Consider the following 22,794-nt stretch of genomic DNA (forward strand, 5'->3'; position numbering starts at 1 on the left):
GAACCTTTTTAGGGATTTCAGTATGCCAAATCACTGACCTGTAAGTTTCTTGATCTGAGTAGAGAAGTTCAACATCTCATCAAACCAGATTCCAATTTTTTTTTTCCGGTTGGCCCTCTGAGGTCGGCATTGGAGATTTGTCTGGCCAGAACAATTTCCGGAACTGATGGGCGAAAAGAAGGATCTCAGTTTTTTCCTCGTTGCATTTTAACTGGGTAGTTGAAAACCATCAAAAGATGCCTGACAGACAAGATTTAGCTAGGGAGGTGGAGGAATCGCTTTTCTTCTATGTGAAGAGGAGCTGGGTGTCATCAGCATAAGCGATGACCTTGGTGCTGAGCTCCTCAGCCATCTGCATTCGGGGAGTGACATAAATGTTAAGAAGAAAAGGGCTTAAACTTTACCCTTGTGACACTCCCGAGGTCACAGTCTGGGGGGAGGATGAGAAAGAAGGGATCCAAATTTGTTGCATTATGCCCTCAAGAAAAGATTTCAGCCACATCCAAGCACACCCCAAAACTCCAATTTCCTGGAGACGGTCGAGGAGCAGGGAGTGTGGCACAGTGTTGAACACCGGTGACAGGTCTAACAGAATAAGAGCAACCCTACCTCCTGAATCCAAATGTAGAAGAAGGTTTAGTAAATGGAGCAGTGGGAAAAATTGTTGATTTCGGTAATTATCAAAATAGAGATGGAATAGAATTTTTGATGATAAAATTTGACCACATTAATTAGGGAGACCTGATTGGGCATTGTGTTGTTTTTTTTTTGCTTGTAAAAGACTTGTATCTTCATAGACATCAGTTTCCTTTATCTCTAGCATAGACAGAGCTTTTGTAAATATTGGAAGTACGGTGTTCAAAAAGGGAATGGCATATGTTGCATTGACTAGAGTAAGAACATTGTCTGGTTTATATTTGATAGATTTTGATGAAAAAAAGCTTAGTGATGATGCAAATTGTGTAAGAGAGTACAATCATTTAAGAAGAGTTTATGCTCCTCATTTAGGTGAATATCCAATATATGAGAAACGTGTAGTGTGTCCAAAATGGAAATATATCAAACATTCAACTGAGGCTAAAAATAAGAAACCAATTGAAGAGAAAGTTGAAGGCGTGAAGAAAAAAAAGAGGAATGTGATAATGACATTGTAGGACATCAGTTGGAAAATGGTTAAAGTTAACAACTGTTATGCTAATGTGGTTCTTAATGTTGTGTTTCATTTATCATATCTTCATCATGACACAATGGAAAATTGTGAAAAAAGATTCTGTTCTGCACTGAAATAATTTATTTCGACAGCTGGTAAGTGACGGAATTAAAATACATTCTGCTTCTGGCATTCAACATCTTTTAGATAAATGTGCTGGCTCATTGACAATTACTCTAAACATAGAACAAGATGCACAAGAATTTCTAATGCTCATGCTTGCAGTATTAGAACACAAAGGATTACACATTGCTGACTTATTTGGACTAAGTTACAAATGGGACCGTAACAGTGAGGAGTGTTTGTTTACGTCTACCACTCAAATGCTTCCTATACTTCACAATACCATACTGCAAATCATTACCTTTAACCAAATTGATTAAAACAGCAAATCAGGATATGACATGTTCACATTGTAGATCAGAGATGTTGTCTACATTACATATAGAAATATTTAGAAAATATGTAATTTTCATGTTACAACGTTGTAATGCAAAAGGAAGAAAATTGGAAACAAAAATTACACATTTTAAGGGAAGTCAAATATCTATCACAGGAAGAATCTATACAACAGTATCTAATATTTTCCATGATGGACCTACTACAACATTTGGACACTATAATCTTTATTTAAAGTGTAACAAAGGATGGACACATTGCAATTTGACCACTTGGAATTCAAACCTAAATTGCATTCTCAATTACCAAATTCTTATATGTTATTTCTACAGTCAAAGTTCTGAGAATATCATTCGGCCTATTGGGGAAGATGTCAACAGAAAATAGAAAGCAATGCAATCTATTAGTGTTCATAATTAGTGTTTTGATTATTCTTTTGCCTAATAGATATTATATTTTGTAAATTGTGTTCAATAGCAAATAGTTTATATATTTGTTATCAATATTGTGCCAAATGTAAATAAGATTGTACATTTATTCAAATGTATTTGTGATAAATAATAGAGTTAATGTAGAGGAAAGAAGTGATTAACATTGTAGATAGGAAAACACATGGTTACACATATTGATAATGATGTACTATACTGATTTGGTTTTTTTTGCACAATCAATTTGATTGTTTTTTCCCTGCTGTTCAATGATGATGCTACATTGAAATCTCTGTGTATGGTGAAGTTATGTGCAATTTGAGAAAAGTAAAAAAGGAACACTGAAAATGTTATCTAATTATAAATTAATGTTATGTTCTCAAACATGTAATATCATAATTGTTCTAATATATTATCATTAAATAAATGTTTTTCTTGTTCTTCTTTATAGTAGATACTATTCAACATTGACAACAGATTTAATGCAGTGTAGGATAATACTACTCTACAATAGATTTACTGAATGATTTATCAAAATTACCTCAAAGATAAGAATACATAATGCAACATTCATGATAAACTGGAGAAATGTTTTAATGTATTTGAATGTTATTTGTTTCTAATATTAATAATTTCCAATTTTTAAACTATTTGCAAAGTATCATTCTAATCACAAGGAGCAGTATCACACTCACTTTCTGCAAAAGTGCACACACCAATAAAAGTGCTACATTAATAGTTGGCCTTTTACTTCAGTTACAGTTTCTATAGCAAACTGCTTCTGCTTTTAACAAACTAGTATTCTTATGTGACTTTAAAAACATTTTCAAAGCTTTATTTACCTCGATTGCAACTTACATTATTCTTAACAAAGTTATACTTGAAGTAGTATATATATATACTAATATCAATGCTTGAAACTTAAAGTGATTTTATTATATTTGAAAATTTGACAATGTTTAAGTCTGATGTATCTTCTCATTTTAACAAGTACTTTAACATATATCATAGAGCTAATAGGCCTAAGTTTTAAACAATAGAATCTACTGTATGTGGCACAACCCATGCACTCATCCATTCATCTACACACTACCTGCACACTTATGAATCCCATAGCGACTAGCTCTGCACTTATCCATTTATTCAGGCTGTACCTATGAACTCATCCTTTGACTCAAGCACTACCCTTGGACTCACTTATTCACCCAAGGACTACCTTTGCACTCATCCCAGCAATCATACACTAATCCCTGTACTTATCCATTTTTTCATGCTCTACCCATGCACCCATTCATTCATTTACATATCACCCATGCACTCACTCAGCTACTCAGGAACTATCCATGCAATCATGCATTCCCTCAACACTACCCATGGACTGATCCAATCACTCAGGCACTACCATTGGACTCATTAGTTCAATAATACACTACCCATGCAGTCATCCAATCACCCAGGCACTATTCATGCAGTCACCTAATCATCCAGGGACTATCCATGCACTCATGCATTCACTCAGGCAGTACCTGTGCAATCATTGAATCACCCTGACACTTTCTATGTACTCATCCATTCACTCAGCCACTAGCTGTGCACTCATTCATTCACCCAGGCACTGTTCATGCACTCATCCAATCACTCCAGTCAATACCCTTGCACTCATCTATTCACCCAGGTACTGCTCATGCACTCATCCATTCACTCAGACATTACCCTTGCAGTCATCTATTCACTCATGCATTACCCATGCACTCATCCATTTCCTTACGTATTAACCATGCACTCGCCCAATTACCCAGGCTCTATCCATGCACTTATCCATTCATTTACTTACTACCCATGCACTCATCCAATCACCCTGCCACTATCCTTGGACTCATGCATTCAATGAGATGTTACACATGCACTCATCCTATCACCCAGGTGCTACTCTTGCACTTATGTAATCAACCAGGCACTACCCATGCACTCATCTAATCACCAAGGTACTATCCATGCAGTTACCCAATAAGCCAGACTCTATCCATCCACTCATACATTCACCCAGGCATTACCCTTGCACTCATCCAATCACCCAGGTACTGTCAATGCTCTCACCCAATCAGCCAGACTCTATCCATGCATTTATAAATTTACTCACGCACTAGCCATGCACTCATCCAATCACAAACAAACTATCTATGCACTCAACCTTTCACTCAGGCACTACCTATACACTGATCTAATCACCTAGGTGCTACCCTTGTGCTCATTCTTTTAATGAGGTGCTACCCATACTCTCATCCATTTAATCAGCTGCTACCCAACTACTCATCCATTCACTCAGCCACTACCCTTACACTCATTCATTCACCCTGGCACTCCCCAGTCACTCATCCAATCAGTCAGTCAATATCCTTGCATTCATCTATTCACCCAGGTACTGCTTATGAACTCATCCATTCACTCATTCATTGCCCATGCGCTCATCTATTCAATTATGTACTACCCATGCACTCACCCAAATACCCAGGCACTATCCATGCACTTATCTATTCACTCATGTACTACCCATGCACTCATCCAATCACCCAGCCACTACCCTTGGACTCATTCATTAAATTACACGCTACCCATGCAGTCATCCAATCACCCATGTGCTACACTTGCACTTATGCAGTCACCCAGACACTACCCATGCACTCCTCCAATCACCATGGACCTGTCCATGCACTCATACATTCACTCAGGCACTACCTATTAATTGATCTAATTACCTAGGTGCTACCCTGCACTCATTCTTTCAATGAGGTGCTACTCATTCTGTCATCCATTCGCTCAGCTTCTACCCATGTACTTATCCAATCCATTCATATAGGCACTACCCATGTACTCATCCATTCACTCAGACGCTAACTTTGCACTCATCCATTCACTCATACACTATCCATGCACTCATGCATTCACTCAGCTATTACCCTTGCACTCATTCATTTACCCAGACACTGCCAATGCACTCATCCAATACCCATGCACTCATCTATTCACCCTGGTACTGCTTATGCACTCATCCATTCACTCAGACATTAACCTTGCTCTCATCTAGCCACTCATGCATTAACCATGCACTCATCCATTCACTTACGTACTACCCATGCACTCACCCATTTACCCTGGCACTATCAATGCACTTGTCCATTCACTCACATACTACCAATGCACTCATCTAATGACCCAGCCACTACCCTTGACCTCATACATTCAATGAGACACTACCCATGCACTCATCCAATCACCTAGGTAGTATCCAAACAATCACTCAGGCACTGCCTATTCAGTCGTCCAATCACCCAGGCACTATCCATGCTCTGATCCATTCACTCAGGCACTCCGTATGAACTGATCTAATCACGTAGTGTAGGAATAAAAAAAGTCTCATAGACATGCTCTTCAAGTTGTAGTTTATTCCTTAGTTGTATCATACAGGTTCCTTTGTAAGTCTTTATGTAAGCCCCACCAGGAGCAGCCTCCTGGCTACTCAGCCCATCATCTTCAACTCCCACCCTTCAAGTCCCAACATTCCCAACATTCTACGTGACATCACATAGCTAGGCAGAGAACCAGGGCAAGGGAAATGCACAACATTAGAAGCAGATCACTACATATCTCCCCCCTTTAAATATTAACAAAATGAAATAGCATACAATTCTATAAACATAGGAAAAGAAGATAAACATCTTAGAATAAACACCATATAACAACAGTACTGAATTGAGAAAAAAACTCTTCTTTTGTCGTAATAATAATACTGTAAAATGTAATGCAGTAAATACAATCATAATAAAGCAAGAAATATACTGTAAATATAAATAAATACATAAATATAATCAAATAACAAGGAATATCTCATGCCTTCTACCGCATGCACAGTAATATATCACTTACATCCCAGTTACAACCAATTAATGTAAAGGGGGAATCCACCTCCCTAAACATCCCAACCACTTCCGAACAAAATGTAAAGGGGGAATCCACCTCCCTAAACATCCCAACCACTTCCGAACAAAATGTAAAGGGGGAATCCACCTCCCTAAACATCCCAACCACTTCTGAACAAAATGTAAAGGGGGAATCCACCTCCCTAAACATCCCAACCACTTCCGAACACAATGTAAAGGGAAATCCACCTCCCTAAACATCCCAACCACTTCCAAACACAATGTAAAGGGGGAATCCACCTCCCTAAACAAATAACAGGACCAGGGAATATTACATCCCCTCTACTGCATATAGGGGGAATCCTCCTCGCTATACTTTTCAGTTACTTTCGAAATCCATGTAAAGGGGAAATACTTCTCCCTATACTTCTCCTTTACCTACAAAATCTATGTAAAGGGGGAAAACCTCCTCCCTATACAAATAACAGGACCAGGGAATATTACATCCCCTCTACTGCATACACACTTACACCTACTGCACAGGGGGAATCCTCCTCCCTATAATTCTCCGTTACCTACAAAATCCATGTAAAGGGGAAATCCTTCTCCCTATACTTCTCCTTTACCTACAAAATCTATGTAAAGGGGAAAAACCTCCTCCCTATACAAATAACAGGACCAGGGAATATTACATCCCCTCTACTGCATACACACTTACACCTACTTCACAGGGGGAACCCTCCTTCCTATAATTCTCCGTTACCTACAAAATCTATGTAAAGGGAAATCCACCTCCCTAACAAATAAGTTACCTAAAAAAAAACAATGTAAATTAAACTACCACGCATCACATATTAAAATAATGACCATACATTGCAATCACTGTGGACATGTTAAGTTAGCATCAGATCCCGAAACACATTTTACAACATTTAAATTAAACAAGATACAAAGTGTTGCTTTAGTGTGCACGCTTGACAAGTTTTCTTGAATATGTGTACTCCTTTTACCATTTTTCCAATTACGTTACTTTTCCAATTACGTTTCAAATTCTAGGCTTCCCTGGCGCTAGACTCTCTGTGTTTCAACTATTACCCTAATTGCTATGGTTTCATATATCATGTTTGCAAAAGAGATTATGAGCCACAGATAAATACTTGAAAAGTCCACCAGGTGGCACTGTTGTCTTAGTTTTTAACATTGTTTGCCACAAAACGTCTCACGTTGTAGATGAAGAAAAAAGGTTGCTAAGAAACATCCATAAACAACATGCCAGTTCAATGACGATTTGCAAACTATATTGTAGGTCAGAGCGCAAAACTCAGCTTCTCCGACGATCAAGTGTAATCATTTTCTCATGAAGTAATTTCATTTTGTGCATAACTTCTCAACAAAATCATGAATGCATCGCATTTTCACTTACAGGGACGGCCGTAGATCACAAAGATAGCAGATGTGTGCACAGGCAGGCTTTTTTCCCTCTTAGACTCTCCAACGTTGACAGTTCCTTTTATTTACCCGGCGCTAATGAGTGAAAAACTTCAAACTTCAAAATATGGCCGCTTTGCGTTGTGCGCGAAGACGTGCTGAAAGTTCCTCTTCGGCCACTCGCTGGTAACCAGGCAACAAGAGAAGCACTGGAAAGCGTGTGACGCACTACGTGCTGCCTCTCCACCAGTACCCCCGAAGGTTCCACGACGTCACCAGAAGGAGAGGTGCTCCAGCGAAGAACAGATCAAGACAGAGACACTGGGAACCTCATCGAGCAGGCAGGCAGCAATCAAAAGTGGCAGTAAGCAAAGGAAAAGGCACTCGGTACTTGTGGTAGTTTGAATCTATATTTTTTATCTTGATCACGTTGTCAACAGCTGAGATGAGTAGCTTGAAAAGTACTTCACGCTGTTCACCGTTTACACATCTCTTCTGTTCAAGTTGCTGTCTCTCCAATTAGGCCAATGTCAATTTCTTTCACTGTCAGCTGCCTCGCAAATCATTCATAGCTTACTTCAAATTTCTATTTAAACTGGTACAATTACTCGTGAAACGGTCTCACATTGAATTAAGATTATAACGTGCACCTCAGGATGCAGTGCACACGCGCCAACAGTCATCTCTAAACACTGGGGTTTACACTTTAAAATCATCTGCGGCATCCATCTGCGAGGTATAAAAGTCGCACCATGACTTTCAGCCAGTTTCAGGGAGAGCGCCATAATTTCTCTGCACCATTACAAATTGTTTAGCTTTTCACTCAGCTTTTTACATCTGACACCTTTAGTTTTCAGGGCGACCGATCTTATGGTCACTGGTGGGGCGGGTGCAAGATAATTTAAATAATTCAATGTCTTCAATAAAATTCGTACCTTTAGGTGCAGTTTCAAAATTCTTCTCCTTTTCACGCGTAAATTCTTCTCCAACTCGTCGCCAATGTAGGAATAAAAGAAGTCTCATAGACATGCTCTTCAAGTTGTAGTTTATTCCTTAGTTGTATCATACAGGTTCCTTTGTAAGTCTTTATGTAAGCCCCACCAGGAGCAGCCTCCTGGCTACTCAACCCATCATCTTCAACTGCCACCCTTCAAGTCCCAACATCCCCAACATTCTACGTGACATCACATAGCTAGGCAGAGAACCAGGGCAAGGGAAATGCACAGCATTAGAAGCAGATCACTACATGTAGTCTGTACTCTTGCACTCATTCTTTCAATGAGGTGCTACCCATACTCTCATCCATTCACTCAGCAGCTACCCATGTACTCATTTATTCTTGTAGCCGCTACCCATTGTGCCCATTCACTCAGGGGCCGATTCCCAGAACTAATCTTAGATAAAATCCTAAACAAACTACTTTTGGTATCCACAGAAGGCATTTAGTAGTAGTAAAGTTAGGAGTCTTAACTTTAGGAGTCACTAACCATGCAGTCATTCAATCACCCAGATGCTACTGTTGTACTTGTCCACTCACCCAGGCACTACCCATGCAGTAATCCAATCACCCAGGCACTATCCATGCACTCCCCCAATCACCCAGGCACTACCCTTGCACTCATCCAATTACCCAGGCACTACCATGCACTCATCCATTCACTCAGGCACTACCCATGTACTCATCCAATCACCCAGGCACTCCCCATGCACTCATCCAATCAGTTAGGCACTACCCTTGCACTCAACCATCCACTCAGGCACTATGCATACACTCATCCATTCCCTCAACCACTGCCCATGCACTCATCCAATGACCCAGGCACTACCCTTGCACTCATCCAGATACCCAGGCACTACCCATGCACTCATCCAAGCACCCAGGCACTACGCATGCACTCATCCATTCACACAACATATACTTTTTCTTATTTAAACCAGGATTGGATCTCCTCCTTCCTCTCCTCTCCAGCAGAACCCAGAAAGTCCGCCTCCTCTGTTCCGATCAGAAGCCTCCGAGATCAACAGCGGCATCCCGCAGGGATCCTCCATCAGCCCGACGCTGTTGAACGTCTACAAGGTGCCCCTCGCACACATCGTCCAACATCACGACCTCAACATAATCTCCTACGCCAACGACATGCAACTGATCCTCTCCCTCACCAAGGACCCCCTCACCGCCAAACCCAACCTCCACCAGGGAATGAAGGCTGTAGCCAAATGAATGGAGGATAGCTGCCTCAAGCTGAACACAGACAAGACAGAGATCCTCATCCTTGGGCCCAACCCCTCAGCATGGGATGACTCCTGGTGGCCCGTATCACCCACCAACCACGCACACAACCTGGGAGTCATCCTCGACTCGAAACGCACCATGACCAAACAAGTCAACGCTGTCTCCTACACCTGCTTCAACACCCTCCGTATGCTCCACAAGATCTACAGATGGATCCCGACAGACACAAGGAAAACAGTCTCCCAGGCCCTAGTCAGCAGCAGACTCGACTACGGAAACGCCCTCTATGTCGGCGCACCGACCAAGCTCATCAACAGACTGCAAATAATCCATAATGCCTCTGCACGCCTGATCCTCGACGTCCCGTGCCGTGACCACATCACCCCCCACCTCAGGAACCTGCACTGGCTCCCTGTCAATGAAATAATCTCCTTCAAGCTCCGGATCCACGCACACAAGGCACTCCACAGGACCGGCCCAGCCTACCTCAACAGTCGACTGTCCTTCTACGTACCCAACAGGAAACACCGCTCCGCAGACCTCTCCCTGGCTACCATACCACGCATCCGTAGAACCACAGCCGGAGGCAGATCCTTCTCCCACCACGCCGCCAAGACCTGGAACACCCTCCCCCCTCATCCTACGACAAACCGAAGACCTTCTAACCTTCAGGAGACAACTCAAGACCTGGCTGTTCGACCAGTAGCAACAGCACCCCCTTCTCCCCTCCCTCAGCGCCTTGGAACCCTTACGGGTAGGTAGTGTGCTCTACAAATTATTTGATTGATTGATTGATTGATAAGTGGTTCCGTAATAACAGTTTATTTTTTTAACTATTTTAATAGTTTTTTTGTTTTTCAATATGAAAATGTAACCAAAAAGCAAGCACAAAACAGTGTGACTAATTGGGAAAAATAAAAAAATCTGCAACAATGGTTGTTGATGGTGTCCAACATGGTTTGGACAACCTGTTACCTCACACTCAAAACTGTCACACACTTTGGGGAAAAAGGCCTGCCTTTGCAAAATCAGGCAGTGTGGGGGAATGTTATGCACCCTGTTGCCCTGCTGATATGTTCCTGGCTGCACATCCTGGGCACCTTCAATCAACTTCAGCCTGGCGAGTTCCACTGGAGCAAGCTGGTTTCCATGGATGGTCTTCAGGTGCTTATACATAGATGAAGTACCGCACAAATTATTTTTTTCGGACCCGCTGAAAGCACCTTTTTGCAAATGTTGCAAGTCAACTTTTGGGCATTAACTTCCTTCTTTTTTCTGGGTGGCTCCTCTTCTTCCTCCATTAGATTTGGTTCCTCTTCTTCTTGAAAGTCAGCAGAAGTTGCCATTTTAAATTTCTCCAGAAAAAACAAAAAACTCCCAAATCCCTTCCAAAATAACTTCTTCTAGAAGGAATGTGACTGTTGCCAACCACAGCATGATGAAGAAGAAAGAGGGTGGGATCTACCTATGTTAATTATGAAAGGATGTTTAACCAATCAAATCTCTTAGCCAATGTGGGGGTCACGTCACGGTGAACATGGTGGCTGGTTGACGCCAGTAGCGGGAGCTCCCGAGCGAAGGAGTGAGGGAATTCAACTTCGGGAAAATCGTGAAGCGTCAAGCTTGAAGTAATGATTTGGTTTGCGGTGGTGACGACAGGAGGCAAGCACGAGTAAATTTGGCTGTTTGTTCCGCTTCAGAGGTGCATATGGGCACGGGCACGGATACGGTAACAGGCGAATTGGTGCTGGGCAGCAACATCACTGCGCATATCCCATGCAGCAACGGTGTTGGCCGGGTTCAGGTTCAGGAGGGGCAGATTCAGCACAGTCTGTAGAGTATTAGCGTATTTGGAGGCAAAGCACAGCAGCCACAGCAGTGCAGCTAGCAGGGGTCCAGCAGCAAGTTGCGTTGTTTCGTCGCTGAGTGTACCTGGAGAGACGGCAACACGGCTACAGCAACAGCAGCCGTATTTGAGGAGCAAGGCTACGGTAAGGAGGGGGTGGATGGAACACAACCTCCCCTCTCAGGTACTCTCTCCCCCTATGAGTTTGGTGAATGAGGAGTTGGGGGATGAAAGTAATAGAGGAGTTCCCACACAGGATTATACAGGGGGGAAAAGGCTACCAAGCTCCCTCTCGCCATAGAGGCGCCGATTCCACCTGTAAGGAACAGGTATCTTTTACACTCAGAGCCTGAGAGGAAAGGTGTTGCTGGGAGAGTAAAGGACTCTAGAGCCAGAGAGACCCTAGCAGTATCCCCCGTTAAAAAAGTGACTAGAGGGGCTGGGAGAAATAAGAGGTGTGGGACAAAGGAAGGGTGTTTAGCTCCTAAGCCTCCCCCCCTCCCTTAGCTCCTATTTTAAAATCATGGAGCAGGTTGCTGCTTGCACAGAGGGGTGGGATGTAAGGCTGTGGAGTTGCTACCCCAGGCTGAAACGCTGTTGTTAGAAATTCTCTTTTCCCTACTGGCAGAAAATCAAGACGACACCCAAGCTGAAGCACAAGTAACCCAGGAAGGTATAATGGGTAGGGGGACTGTGGGTAACAGTCCTAGCCTGACAGGACAACGGTGGGAGCCCTGGGTCAGATCATCACCCCGAAGAGGAGTCCCCCTAAGGAAACCAGGTAGAGAATCTACTCCTTGCTTTGAGACGAGATATCCTGGTTAAATTTGAGATTTCTGAACATAATCAAAAGGGCATCAAAGAAAAATGCAGGATATTCGAAGAGAAAATAGATGGAATTGCCCAACATACTTCAGTTCTGGAAGGGGAGGTAAAGTCTCTGTCAGCTGTTTTGGCCAAGAACACCAGTGACATTGTAGGTCTTAACCCCTTGCATGCGTCGGACACGGTGGGCATGTATATCGGACGGACAGGAGCCGTCCGATCTGCGAACGCGTGGAATTTTTCCGCATGGCGGGGAAAGTCCGGCCGCGTTGAAAGGGTTAAAACCCAAAATAAGTTGTTGCAAGAGGACCGGCAGAGGATTGAACTACATGCTAGGCGCACTAATATGAGACTCCTTAATATTCCTGAACATTCTGAAAATAAATACATTAAAGCCTTTATTTGTAAGCTTTTGGGGGAAGGCTTACTTCAGGATAGGTCTGATATTGATTGGGATAGAGAAATTCAAAGGGTGCATGGGACCCGTTCAGGTTAAACTCTGCAAGGAAGACACCAAGAAAAATATTCATAAACTTCCTCTCTTACTCAGTCAAGGAGTTAATGTTGGGACGTGCCCTGAAGGAACGCTTTCTGAAGTTTGGAGACCTTAGCTATGAAATGCGATCGGTTGTCGGTAAGAGAACAGCGCAGAGGCAATGGGAGCTGGACACAAAAATGAATGACCTACGCAGTAAGAGGTGGACTCCCTTTTCATACAGATGGAAGGGTCAGAATTGCGGAGCAGAGGATGCATCTATGCATTGATATAACTTTGACCTGTAGTCAAGCTTTCCTTTTTTAGTAATAATTATTTTCTCTCTTTGTATTTTGGATTCCCTCCCCAAACTCAGGGGGTTCGAAAGGCGATCAATTCGCCTAGGGACAGGAAGGGGGGTTTCCCAAGGTGGGTGGGTGGTGGGGGCATGAGGGAAAAATAGAAACAATTGTCCTTGTTCTGTCATATGTCCGCATGGTCTTAGTTTTGGTGGGTCTTTTAACCCTTCTTAGGGGAGTAGCCAACTATGACGATAAGTTAAGGTGTGTTTACGGGAGCCGGGGACCGAAATTCAATGATGAGTATATATCAAACCTGGCTTAATTTATATCCTGGAATGTGAATGGTTTGAGGTCCAGGGTTTCCGAATTCTTCCAGAACAGCAAGGTTAGGGTTATCTTGCTCCAGGAAAACTCATTTGGAATGGGAGGAGTGCAGGTCTTCTTTTAAAAAATTGGTCTTGGTTCAGGAAGCCGTCTGTTTGGACCAGAGAGGCAACTCAAGAGATGTGGCAGTCATTATTCGAAACAATTCAGGCATAAAGTTAGAAAGATATGAATCGGATTCCTCTGGCAGATGGTTGGTTGCAGACTTGATGATACAAGGTACGCCTGTAGTCTGTGCTAATTATTATGGCCTGAATGATGATGCTCCAGATGCTCTAATTAAGCTCGAATTATGCCTCTTACAGGCTACTGCCCCGGAAATAATTTGAGGAGACTTTAATATAGTGCAAAATAAGGACTTGGATAGAACTTCTAAGTTAAATATATTAGTCCCTCTAGAACATTGGCAGCGGTGAAGACCATGAACCAGGAGCTGAATCTGCTAGATATTTGGCGGAGTAAGATGGGGAGACAAGGGATTTTACTTTCACCAGCAAAAAATATGGCCACCACTCCGACTATTTCTTTGTAGATCATGAGTTATTAGCATTGAATGATGAGGTTAAATATCTACCCGCTATTCTTTAAGACCATTCGGCAGTTCTCCTGTCCCTTAGGCATCACTACAAACCCGGTAATAAAAGATGGACCCTAGATAGGACTGTATTGTTAGACAAAGGGGTGGTATTAAGTATAAGAGCGGAGGCCTCGGTCTTTTTCCAAGCTAATATGGGTTCAAATAAAAGTTACCTGGGATGCCTTCAAAGCTTTTCTACGGGCAATAGGTAGTTCTATAATGGTGGGAAAAAGGGAGACTATGAAACGGTAAGAGGAGGAACAAATCAAAAAGATCAAGTGTAAGGAACATGACCTTCAAAAGGCATCATCGGAAGGTTCCAGTACAGTTTCTTTTCTTTGCAAAGAGTTAGAAAATCTCCAGGTGGAATATCAAGGGCAACTTGATAAAAGGTTGGTAGATAGGTGGAGGCTTAGCAAGTTGCAGCATTTCTCATACGGAGAGAGGAGTAGTTCACTTCTTGTTTGGAAAGTAAAAACCGATAAATCAGGAACTTTAATCCGAAACCTAAGGGATGCTGAAACAGGAGCTTTACTATATACCAATTCGGATATAGGCATAGAGGCCTGTAGGTACATGAGCAGACTATATAAGGATGATATTTCTCCTGGGAGGGAGAGCATAGAGGCCTTGCTGGGGAAGATTGAACTTCCGAGTTTAAGCGGTGACCAAAAGAGGTTTCTAAAGGCTGCTATAACAGAGGACAAGGTCCGGCTACAGATCAGTAAGATGGCAGGGGGGAAGGCAGCTGGCCTTGATGGTCTCTCTGTTGAGATTTACTCTAAACTCCTCGATATTATTGTATCAGTGCTGAAATGCCTATTTAACACTATATTTTTGGAAGGGGAAAAAGGCACACTGTCTTGGGCTGAGGCCACGGTAACTTTAATCTTGAAACCAAATAAACACCCTCTGGTAGTGAACTCTTATAGGCCAATATCGCTTTTGAATTCTGAGTATAAGGATTTCTCAGGGACATTGGCCTCTAGGGTTGCCCAGGTCATCAAATGGGTTATCCATCAGGACCAAGAGGCTTTATTCCCAGGAGGCAGCTCAATGAGCTTACCTTTTTGATGCTCCGGGTTGTGGACTTGTCAGAAGCTCAGAACCTACCTGTTACAGCAGTAGCCGTAGACGCTGCAAAGGTGTTCGACCAAGTCCATTGGCCCTATTTATGGGATGCTTCAAAGATCTTTGGGTTCCCGCAGAACATAGTAAGGGCTGTCCAAACTGTGTACCATGTGCCTAGAGCCAGGGTTTTGGTAAATGGCGAGATATCAGACTGGTTTAACATTACACTAGGACCCAAGCAGGGGTGTCCCTTGTCTCCGCTTCTATTAAATCTTTATATTGAGACATTTACCTCCCTGATTAGAGCGTATTCTACTATTTTTCCATTTAAATTTGCGGCTTTGTACATGGATGATCTTATACTCTATACTATTAATCCAGAGGTGGCTGTTCAAAACCTAATGGCTAAGGCGAAATCTTTTAGGAAGATATCGGGCTATAAGGTAAATAGAAGGAAGACCGAAATTATGGAGTGGAACCAGCCTAGGCAAAGTCTGAGGTCTAAGTCTCAAATGCGTTATTTGGGCATTATAATAACGCATGAGTTGGATGATGTCCCTCGAGTTAATTAGAAGAAAGCAAGTCAAGAGATTGGGAGGCTCTTGGTAAAGTGGGCAAATCTGCCTTTCAACATATATGGTAGGTAAGATCACTTTCCTTTTTAATTCCATTCCCTTACTTTCTGATAAGGAGAGGTAGCTAAACTGCAGGGGAAGGTTGGCAGCTTTATTTGGTCCTCCAAGGGATCAAGGATATTCTGGAAACAGCTGAGGACGAAGCTGGAGAAGGGGGAGCTAGCCCTCCCCGATCTTATGGCATATTGCTATGCATTTCATTTTAAGAGCTTCCATATGCTGTTAAATAAAGTGGACAGGCCCCCCCTAGGATTCCTCTTTGGGGCAATGTTAAGTGTTCTGAGGGATGGGCAGAGTCATTTTCTCTTTAAATACAGAGATCCGAAGTACTCTAAAAAAGTGAGGCCTTAAGACCCTGGGTGTTCCCTATTACTTTTCTAGGGCTTCGATTTGGGATTCTCCAGGAACCTCTGAGTGCTTCAGAGACCAGCTCAGTCTGCCTTTAAAATCTGCAGGGTTGTCTTGGTGGGGGGATCTCAAATCTGCCTCATCTTTGGTTAGCTGGGAAGTCCTGAGTCATTACACCAGGGGTCAACTAACTAGATTAAAATATTACCAAGTCTCCTCCTGGTGGGCAAGGCAGGTTTGGGTAGAGGAGGAAGAGGACTCCTCGCTAGACCAGGCGATGAGAACAGGCCCTATCAAAAACTAAGTTTCTTTGTGGTATCAGGCTCTGTTAGAGGCGGATGATGACACGGACATGGATATCTCAAAGCTTTGGGCAGAAGAATTATCGGGTGAACATTTTAAAGAGGTTTGGGTTGACTCTTTTGCGATCCTTCGAGCAGTTGTGAAACCAGCTTTTCTTAAGCGTAACCATCTTTTTACCACACATAGAGTCTATTGGTCTCCAGCCAAGTTATCAAGAGTCACAGGAATCCAGTATGTATGCCCAAGATGTTTGCACCCTTTGGCGGATGATATGAATATGTTTATGATATGTTCAAAGATTACAGGTTACTGGACTGAGCTGTTTAAGTTTATGACTGAAGTAACGGGTCAGCAAGTTAAGGTAAGCCCTAATCTTATATTTTGTGGGCTTCATCAGGACTGTTCCAACCGAACAAATACTGTTATCTCTAGATTTATTTTTTATGCAATACTTCTGGGGAGATGGGAGATCTGCAGGTCTTGGAAGTCTGGAAGTAACCCCTGTTTTTCTGACTGTGTTAAATATATAATCTCTACAAGTCAGTTTGATATGGCCTGCGACCCCAGACGTCATGATAACATTTGGCCAAAGTTGGTGGAATGGAGCCAACGCTCCAGGAGGTCCGATGATTAAGCCACAACTGCTGTCGGTCCTGGCTCCCATTCTGCTAAGAGCACACTGGTGAAGGATTGGAAGAGGAAACAGCATTCTTCTTGGGTGGAAGGCTCTGCCCCATGCTCTGGCAACTGGGAAAAGAGCGTTACCAACAAGACAACTGGCAGAATGAGGACTAAAAAAATAATTTCATTAAAAAAAAATCACTTTTTTTGTGTCACATAGGGAGCGCAACCGCCACACGGTGGCACCACGTACTCAACGTGATTCCTCAACTTCTTTTAATTTTACATTTGAACAATATTTGATTGCATCTTATAATATATTTGATTTACAAATAAGTGTACCTCTTCATTTAAAATAAAGTAAATGAATCTATATCTATATATAATATTATTGAAAAATGATCTTTAGATTCGCATCATGTACGCGAATCCGAAAGTACATGCAATCCACACAGACGTACCATGACTCCTGAAATTATTATTAAAAAAATATTTAAATAATTTTGACTTATTAACATGAAAGTTTCTTTACTATCTTATCAACACTGTAACCTTGAACTTAAGCTTATTATTGTCTATATATATGTATTAATATCACAAATAAAAAAGATAGAGCTGTGTCCGGACCGTGATTCCAAACTTACATCTTGGAAATAAACAAGGAGATACAACATATTTTAAACCAAAATATTAAAGATATATTTAATTTTAAACTGTGCAATATCTTAAATATTAGACCTGTGCGGCAAATTCCGTTCCGCTCGTGGAATTTGCGGATTTTGGGTAATGCAACATATTTTAAACCAAAATATTAAAGCTATATTTAATTTTAAATTGTGCAATATCTTAAATATTAGACCTGGGCGGCAAATTCCGTTCCGCTCGTGGAATTTGCGGATTTTGGGTAATTTTAAGAACGCGAAATTGCCCAAAACTCTGCCTTCCGTGGCTTGGCTGAATATTTTTGCTTATTCGCATTCTCAAAATGCGTGTTCGCAAGATATTTACCTCCACGCACACAAACAGCATTCGCGAACAGTATAAAAGCATCGCGAACAAGCAATTCTGCGTGTTCGCAGAAATTTTGCGTGCTCGCGGATATTTTTTACAGTTTTACGGCGCTTTGAGTAGTGCGACTATGCAAATTCCGCCTATCCCAATAAATATCACTTTTACAAATCACTCTGAAGCGCGATTCCTACGCGGACCCGGAAGTAAGGCTAGGTAGTGTGTGCTATGGTTTTGCGCACCCACAAAATACATATTTTGTTTTTAAATTGCCTTTAGCATAACTACATATTCATTTTATTATTCTAGGTGTAAACTACTATCCTTGAAATATACATAAAGTATTAATTTCACTATATTTTATAGTTGTAAATATATAAATCTGTTTGTGCACAAAATGTGGAGGACCGTGTCTGGTACACGACTCCATTTTTATATTTAAAAAAAATAAAACTCTTTGGTACATATATAGATATAAATATACATGTTCGCTAAGCGCTTTGAGAACATACGTCGCCCACAACTACAAGACACCAACAAAATGCATCAGGAGAAATTTGAGAGTGAAATCAGCTCTGACACGGGATCAAAGATAGAAACAGAGGATCCAACTAGAAAAGAAGGAGCAATAGCCAAATTCTCAACATCGGATGATCTGTGGTTTTTTACAGGAAGATCGGCGCAAAGTAATTCATGACGGGGAGAGGTTGGGGAAGAGCAAGAGGAGGCACAAAACAAGGAGGGCAGCGAAAGCTGACAAAGGAGCACAAGGAGACTCAGCAGAGAGAGTCACACACAATCAGAAGAAGAAAGTGGGCAAATACCGAAGGACAACACAACCGTTGTCAATCTCAGCACTACAAACTTGACGGACAAAGACTTGAGAATACTGGAATTCAGACTATCCTATTCTCATAGGAACAACTTTGATTATCCCAGCACTAGACTTGATCTCTATAAGTTTACATAAAAATTAAAGCTTAACAAAACACATATGCTACACAATCGATCAAGTAGATCACTCTGCTTATCCAGACACAGATGTGCAACAGATAGACAATGACATGTCGGAAGATGAAATTTTAGAGAACCTATTGGCCCTACAAGAGGAAGGGAGGTCGACTATGGAAGAGACAACTAATGGAACTGGAGAAAAGACACTTGGATTTAATATAGGAGCAGGCATTACTCCGATCAGACCAGATCTAGATTTATTCCGAATACACCAAGGGACAATATAGATATATTTTTGGATATTATGACTAGAGAATTGTGACGCATCAATGTCTCTGCTAAACGGAATCTCAACACACTAAATCAGAGAGATAAAGATTTCTTTGACACAGTTGGGAGATAAAGACAAATGGATAAAGTGATTGTGAAAACTTCAGATAAGGGAGGGAACATGGTATTTGGGGATTGAGACCTTTATGAAAAAGAAGTTTTATCACAACTAAGTGTCAAGAATTGCTACATCCCCATCACTATGGAACACTATACATTCATCAAGGAATATTTCCATGGACATCAGCAACTCTGGAAGGACACAGGCCATCTTAGTTGGGATGAGTACCATTTCCTAAGAAAAGACTGTCCTGTGATACTCACGTTCTACATGATTCCCAAAGTGCACAAAGACGGCTCATGACCACCAGGCAGACCCATTATAGCAGCTCAGGACAGTATATTTGGAAATACCTCCAAGTATATTGATTTTTTCCCTACTCCAACTGTTGGTTCATTACCTTCCTACATCAGAGACACCTCCGATTTTATGAAGCAAATCTATGATGTGAAATGAGAAAGCGATATGTTGTTAATAACACTGGACATTTCTAGCTTGTACACTAGTATCCATCATACAGACGGCCTACGGGCAGTACAGCACTTTTTGCCCATAAGACCTTCGGGATTTGCCTTGCATAACAACATGCTTCTAGAAATGACTGAATGGTGCCTCACAAATAATAAGTTCATTTTTGAGAAACAACTGTACCAACAGCAGAGAGGGACCGCGATGGGCACCTGCTTCGCCCCCAATTATATGAATCTTCACATGGGCTGGTGGGAGGAGCAGGTGCTCGGCGGCAAAGAAATGGAACATTGCCTACAACATACTGCTTTATGGCTAAGATATATTGATGACCTCTTTGTGCTGTGGCAGGGCACAGAGAGGGATTCCAAACAGTTTGTTATGGAGCTTAATGTGAATATATTGAATCTTAAATTCACAGCTAACATCAGCTCCAGCACAGTGGACTTTCTGGATGTCTGCATTGTGGTTGGACACAATGGATTGGAGACCTTGGTATTCAGAAAGCCCACTGCAGGGAATACTATATTACATGCCAACAGTTCCCATCCAGCACCACTCATCAGAAGCATCCCCTGTGGTGAATTATACAGAGCTAAACTAATTTATAGCATTTATGAATCCTATGCCGCCATAGAAAATGAAATGCCGAAAAGATTCAAGCACAGAGGATATTCTGATGATATCCTGGATGCAGCTTGTAGGAGAACCAGGCGTATAAACAGGGAAAGAGCACTCTCCGATCCTACAAAAGCAAGTGCAAAAAGAATGAATACCACAGACGTCCCCAGATTCATAACCACATAGAGTCAAGAACATCAAAAGATACGTCAGGTCATGTCACAACATTGGCATCTCTTACAAGAAGACCCTAGCATAGGGCCACTAGTCCCTAGACGCCCTATGATTACCTATAGGAAGTCCAAGTCAATGAGACACAATCTAGTCAAAAGCAAATTTGAGAAAAAAGCCAGACCCCAATCATGGTTGATGAAATATGATGGCTTTAGGAAATGCTCTAAGTGGTAGGCATGCAGGAATGGAGAGAACCGAACTTGCATAGAAACACCGTTCAATAAAGTCATCAAAATAAGGGGCAATCTGTTATGCAAATCTGATTATGTTGTATATTTTCTGTTGAGTCACTGCAAGAAAATCTATGTGGGAAGTACCACATTGCCATCACAGAGAATATTACAGCATCTATGTTACATAATACACAAGGATCACAGCTACCCTGTTGCCCAACATTTTGAAAAAGTCCATCATGGTGATCCTGCTATCCTGAGATATAGCTGTGTGGCACAAATGCCTAAAAAGAAAAGAGGAAGGGACAGAGAGAAAGAATTATGTAAACTTGAAACTTGGTACATTTTAGAACTAGACAGTAGGGAACCTATGGGTCTCAATATGGACGAGGAATCGCACACCTGTCTTATCTGAGAGTCAAACATGAACTATTAATACCTATTTTCTTTCTGCATATTTTCCTTCTGTATCTGGAGTTATAATATGTGATTAGATATGACATTTTGCAAAGTGTAATATTTGGAATGCAGGTTCCCAAATTTATAACTGTTGTTTGGTGAGCTATGTTGAACTATGACATTTTGAATTTCTAATTTTACTTTCTTACCTGCTTATCTTCTACGTATTGTGGGGCATAAGTATCAATGAACGATTTTGCGATTTCCAAATAGCGATTTTTAGAGTATCGCTATTTGAGAATTGCAAAACGAGATTTAATTAAAAAAATCTTTAATATTTTGTGATTCCCTCATATTCCTTAACTGCAACTTGCACATTGCGAGTCGCAATTAAGGAATACCTTCCAATGCATTCCTATGGGCCATGAGACCCATAGAAATGAATGGAAATTGTGTGCGCAAATTGCGAGTACACAACAGGTACTCTCAAATTGCTCACGCAATGTCAAGGGTGCAAGGGTTCCAAAAGGACACCCTGTTGCACCCCTTAAATGTGCATGTGTGCACATGTGGCGCACAGACATACCCTAAGGGCATGTATGTGGGCCACATGGGACTTTGAAAAAAGCAACGTTGGTTTATACACTGAATTTTTTAGTCAACTAATAACATTGTGCTTTATAGTTATATGCAAATTACCTCTTAAACAAGGGACAATACATAGGCCATTCTTGGTAATTAGGAAAATATAATCTTGTGTTACATTAATTGGATTTCTTAATTTCAAATTTTGTAAATATATTTTTTTGTGCAGACTACAAAAAAACAGAAAACCCCTTCCCCAGAGTAATATAGATAATATTCACCAAATGTCATGCCTGTATGTGTGTGCATTTTAAACCACATATGCTTTATATGTCTTTTGCACCCTTTATCTATGTCTATCACATGTATTCACCACTGTATAAGTATTTTAAAAAATGGCGCCCACTTTCGTAATCAAGGCTGCTGTGAGCAGTTGAAACGCGTAGACAGTCGCTCTTTACGCTTTTAAATAAAGCATTTGCTGAACAATTTGCTGAGGAGTTCATCTGTATCCTTTGTTCTGGATTTGGGATACATTGTTGCATATTATCTACTGGCGGTCGCCAGTAGATAGTTATAGTTAGGACCGTGTTTCCATAGGAAATCTCAAAATTCTATTTTGAATAACTTTGGCGCCGGTTGACGAATCTTCGCGAAATTTTCAAAACTAATGGGGCGCTCCGCTCAGCTCCTACCCTAAAAGTCTCGGGGTGATTCGTCAAGCGGGGGCCGAGAAAAAAGGGGGGTCCCAAAACGCCCCATGCATTTTTCCATAGGATCTTTAGTCGAAGGTACAGCCCGAACGGCTGAACAGAATTACTTGAAATTTGGCAGAGAGGTAGTCCTCAGGTCAGGGAAGTGCCTTTTGCATATATGGAGTCAATCTGTTCAGTAGTTCCTGAGAAAATTGCATTTAAATGCACATGCATATCTATAGCCGCGCACCGTGCGCGCACGGT

At 41.7% G+C, this 22,794-nt stretch overlaps 1 protein-coding gene across 1 annotated transcript in view; it reads right to left on the minus strand.

Annotated features, from left to right (window-relative positions):
* The window catches only part of LOC146809761 (toll-like receptor 12), a 114,112-nt gene extending 106,684 nt beyond the window's left edge, over window positions 1–7,428 (minus strand). The window contains exon 1 of the mRNA XM_085614380.1: window positions 7,378–7,428. The gene's annotated coding sequence lies outside the window, so the exon portion shown is untranslated. The remainder of the gene's footprint in view (window positions 1–7,377) is intronic.
* Between the last annotated feature and the right edge of the window lie 15,366 nt (window positions 7,429–22,794).

Source organism: Triturus cristatus, chromosome 7 (assembly GCF_964204655.1).
Source record: "Triturus cristatus chromosome 7, aTriCri1.1, whole genome shotgun sequence".
In the NCBI taxonomy this organism is placed as follows: Eukaryota; Metazoa; Chordata; class Amphibia; order Caudata; family Salamandridae; genus Triturus; species Triturus cristatus.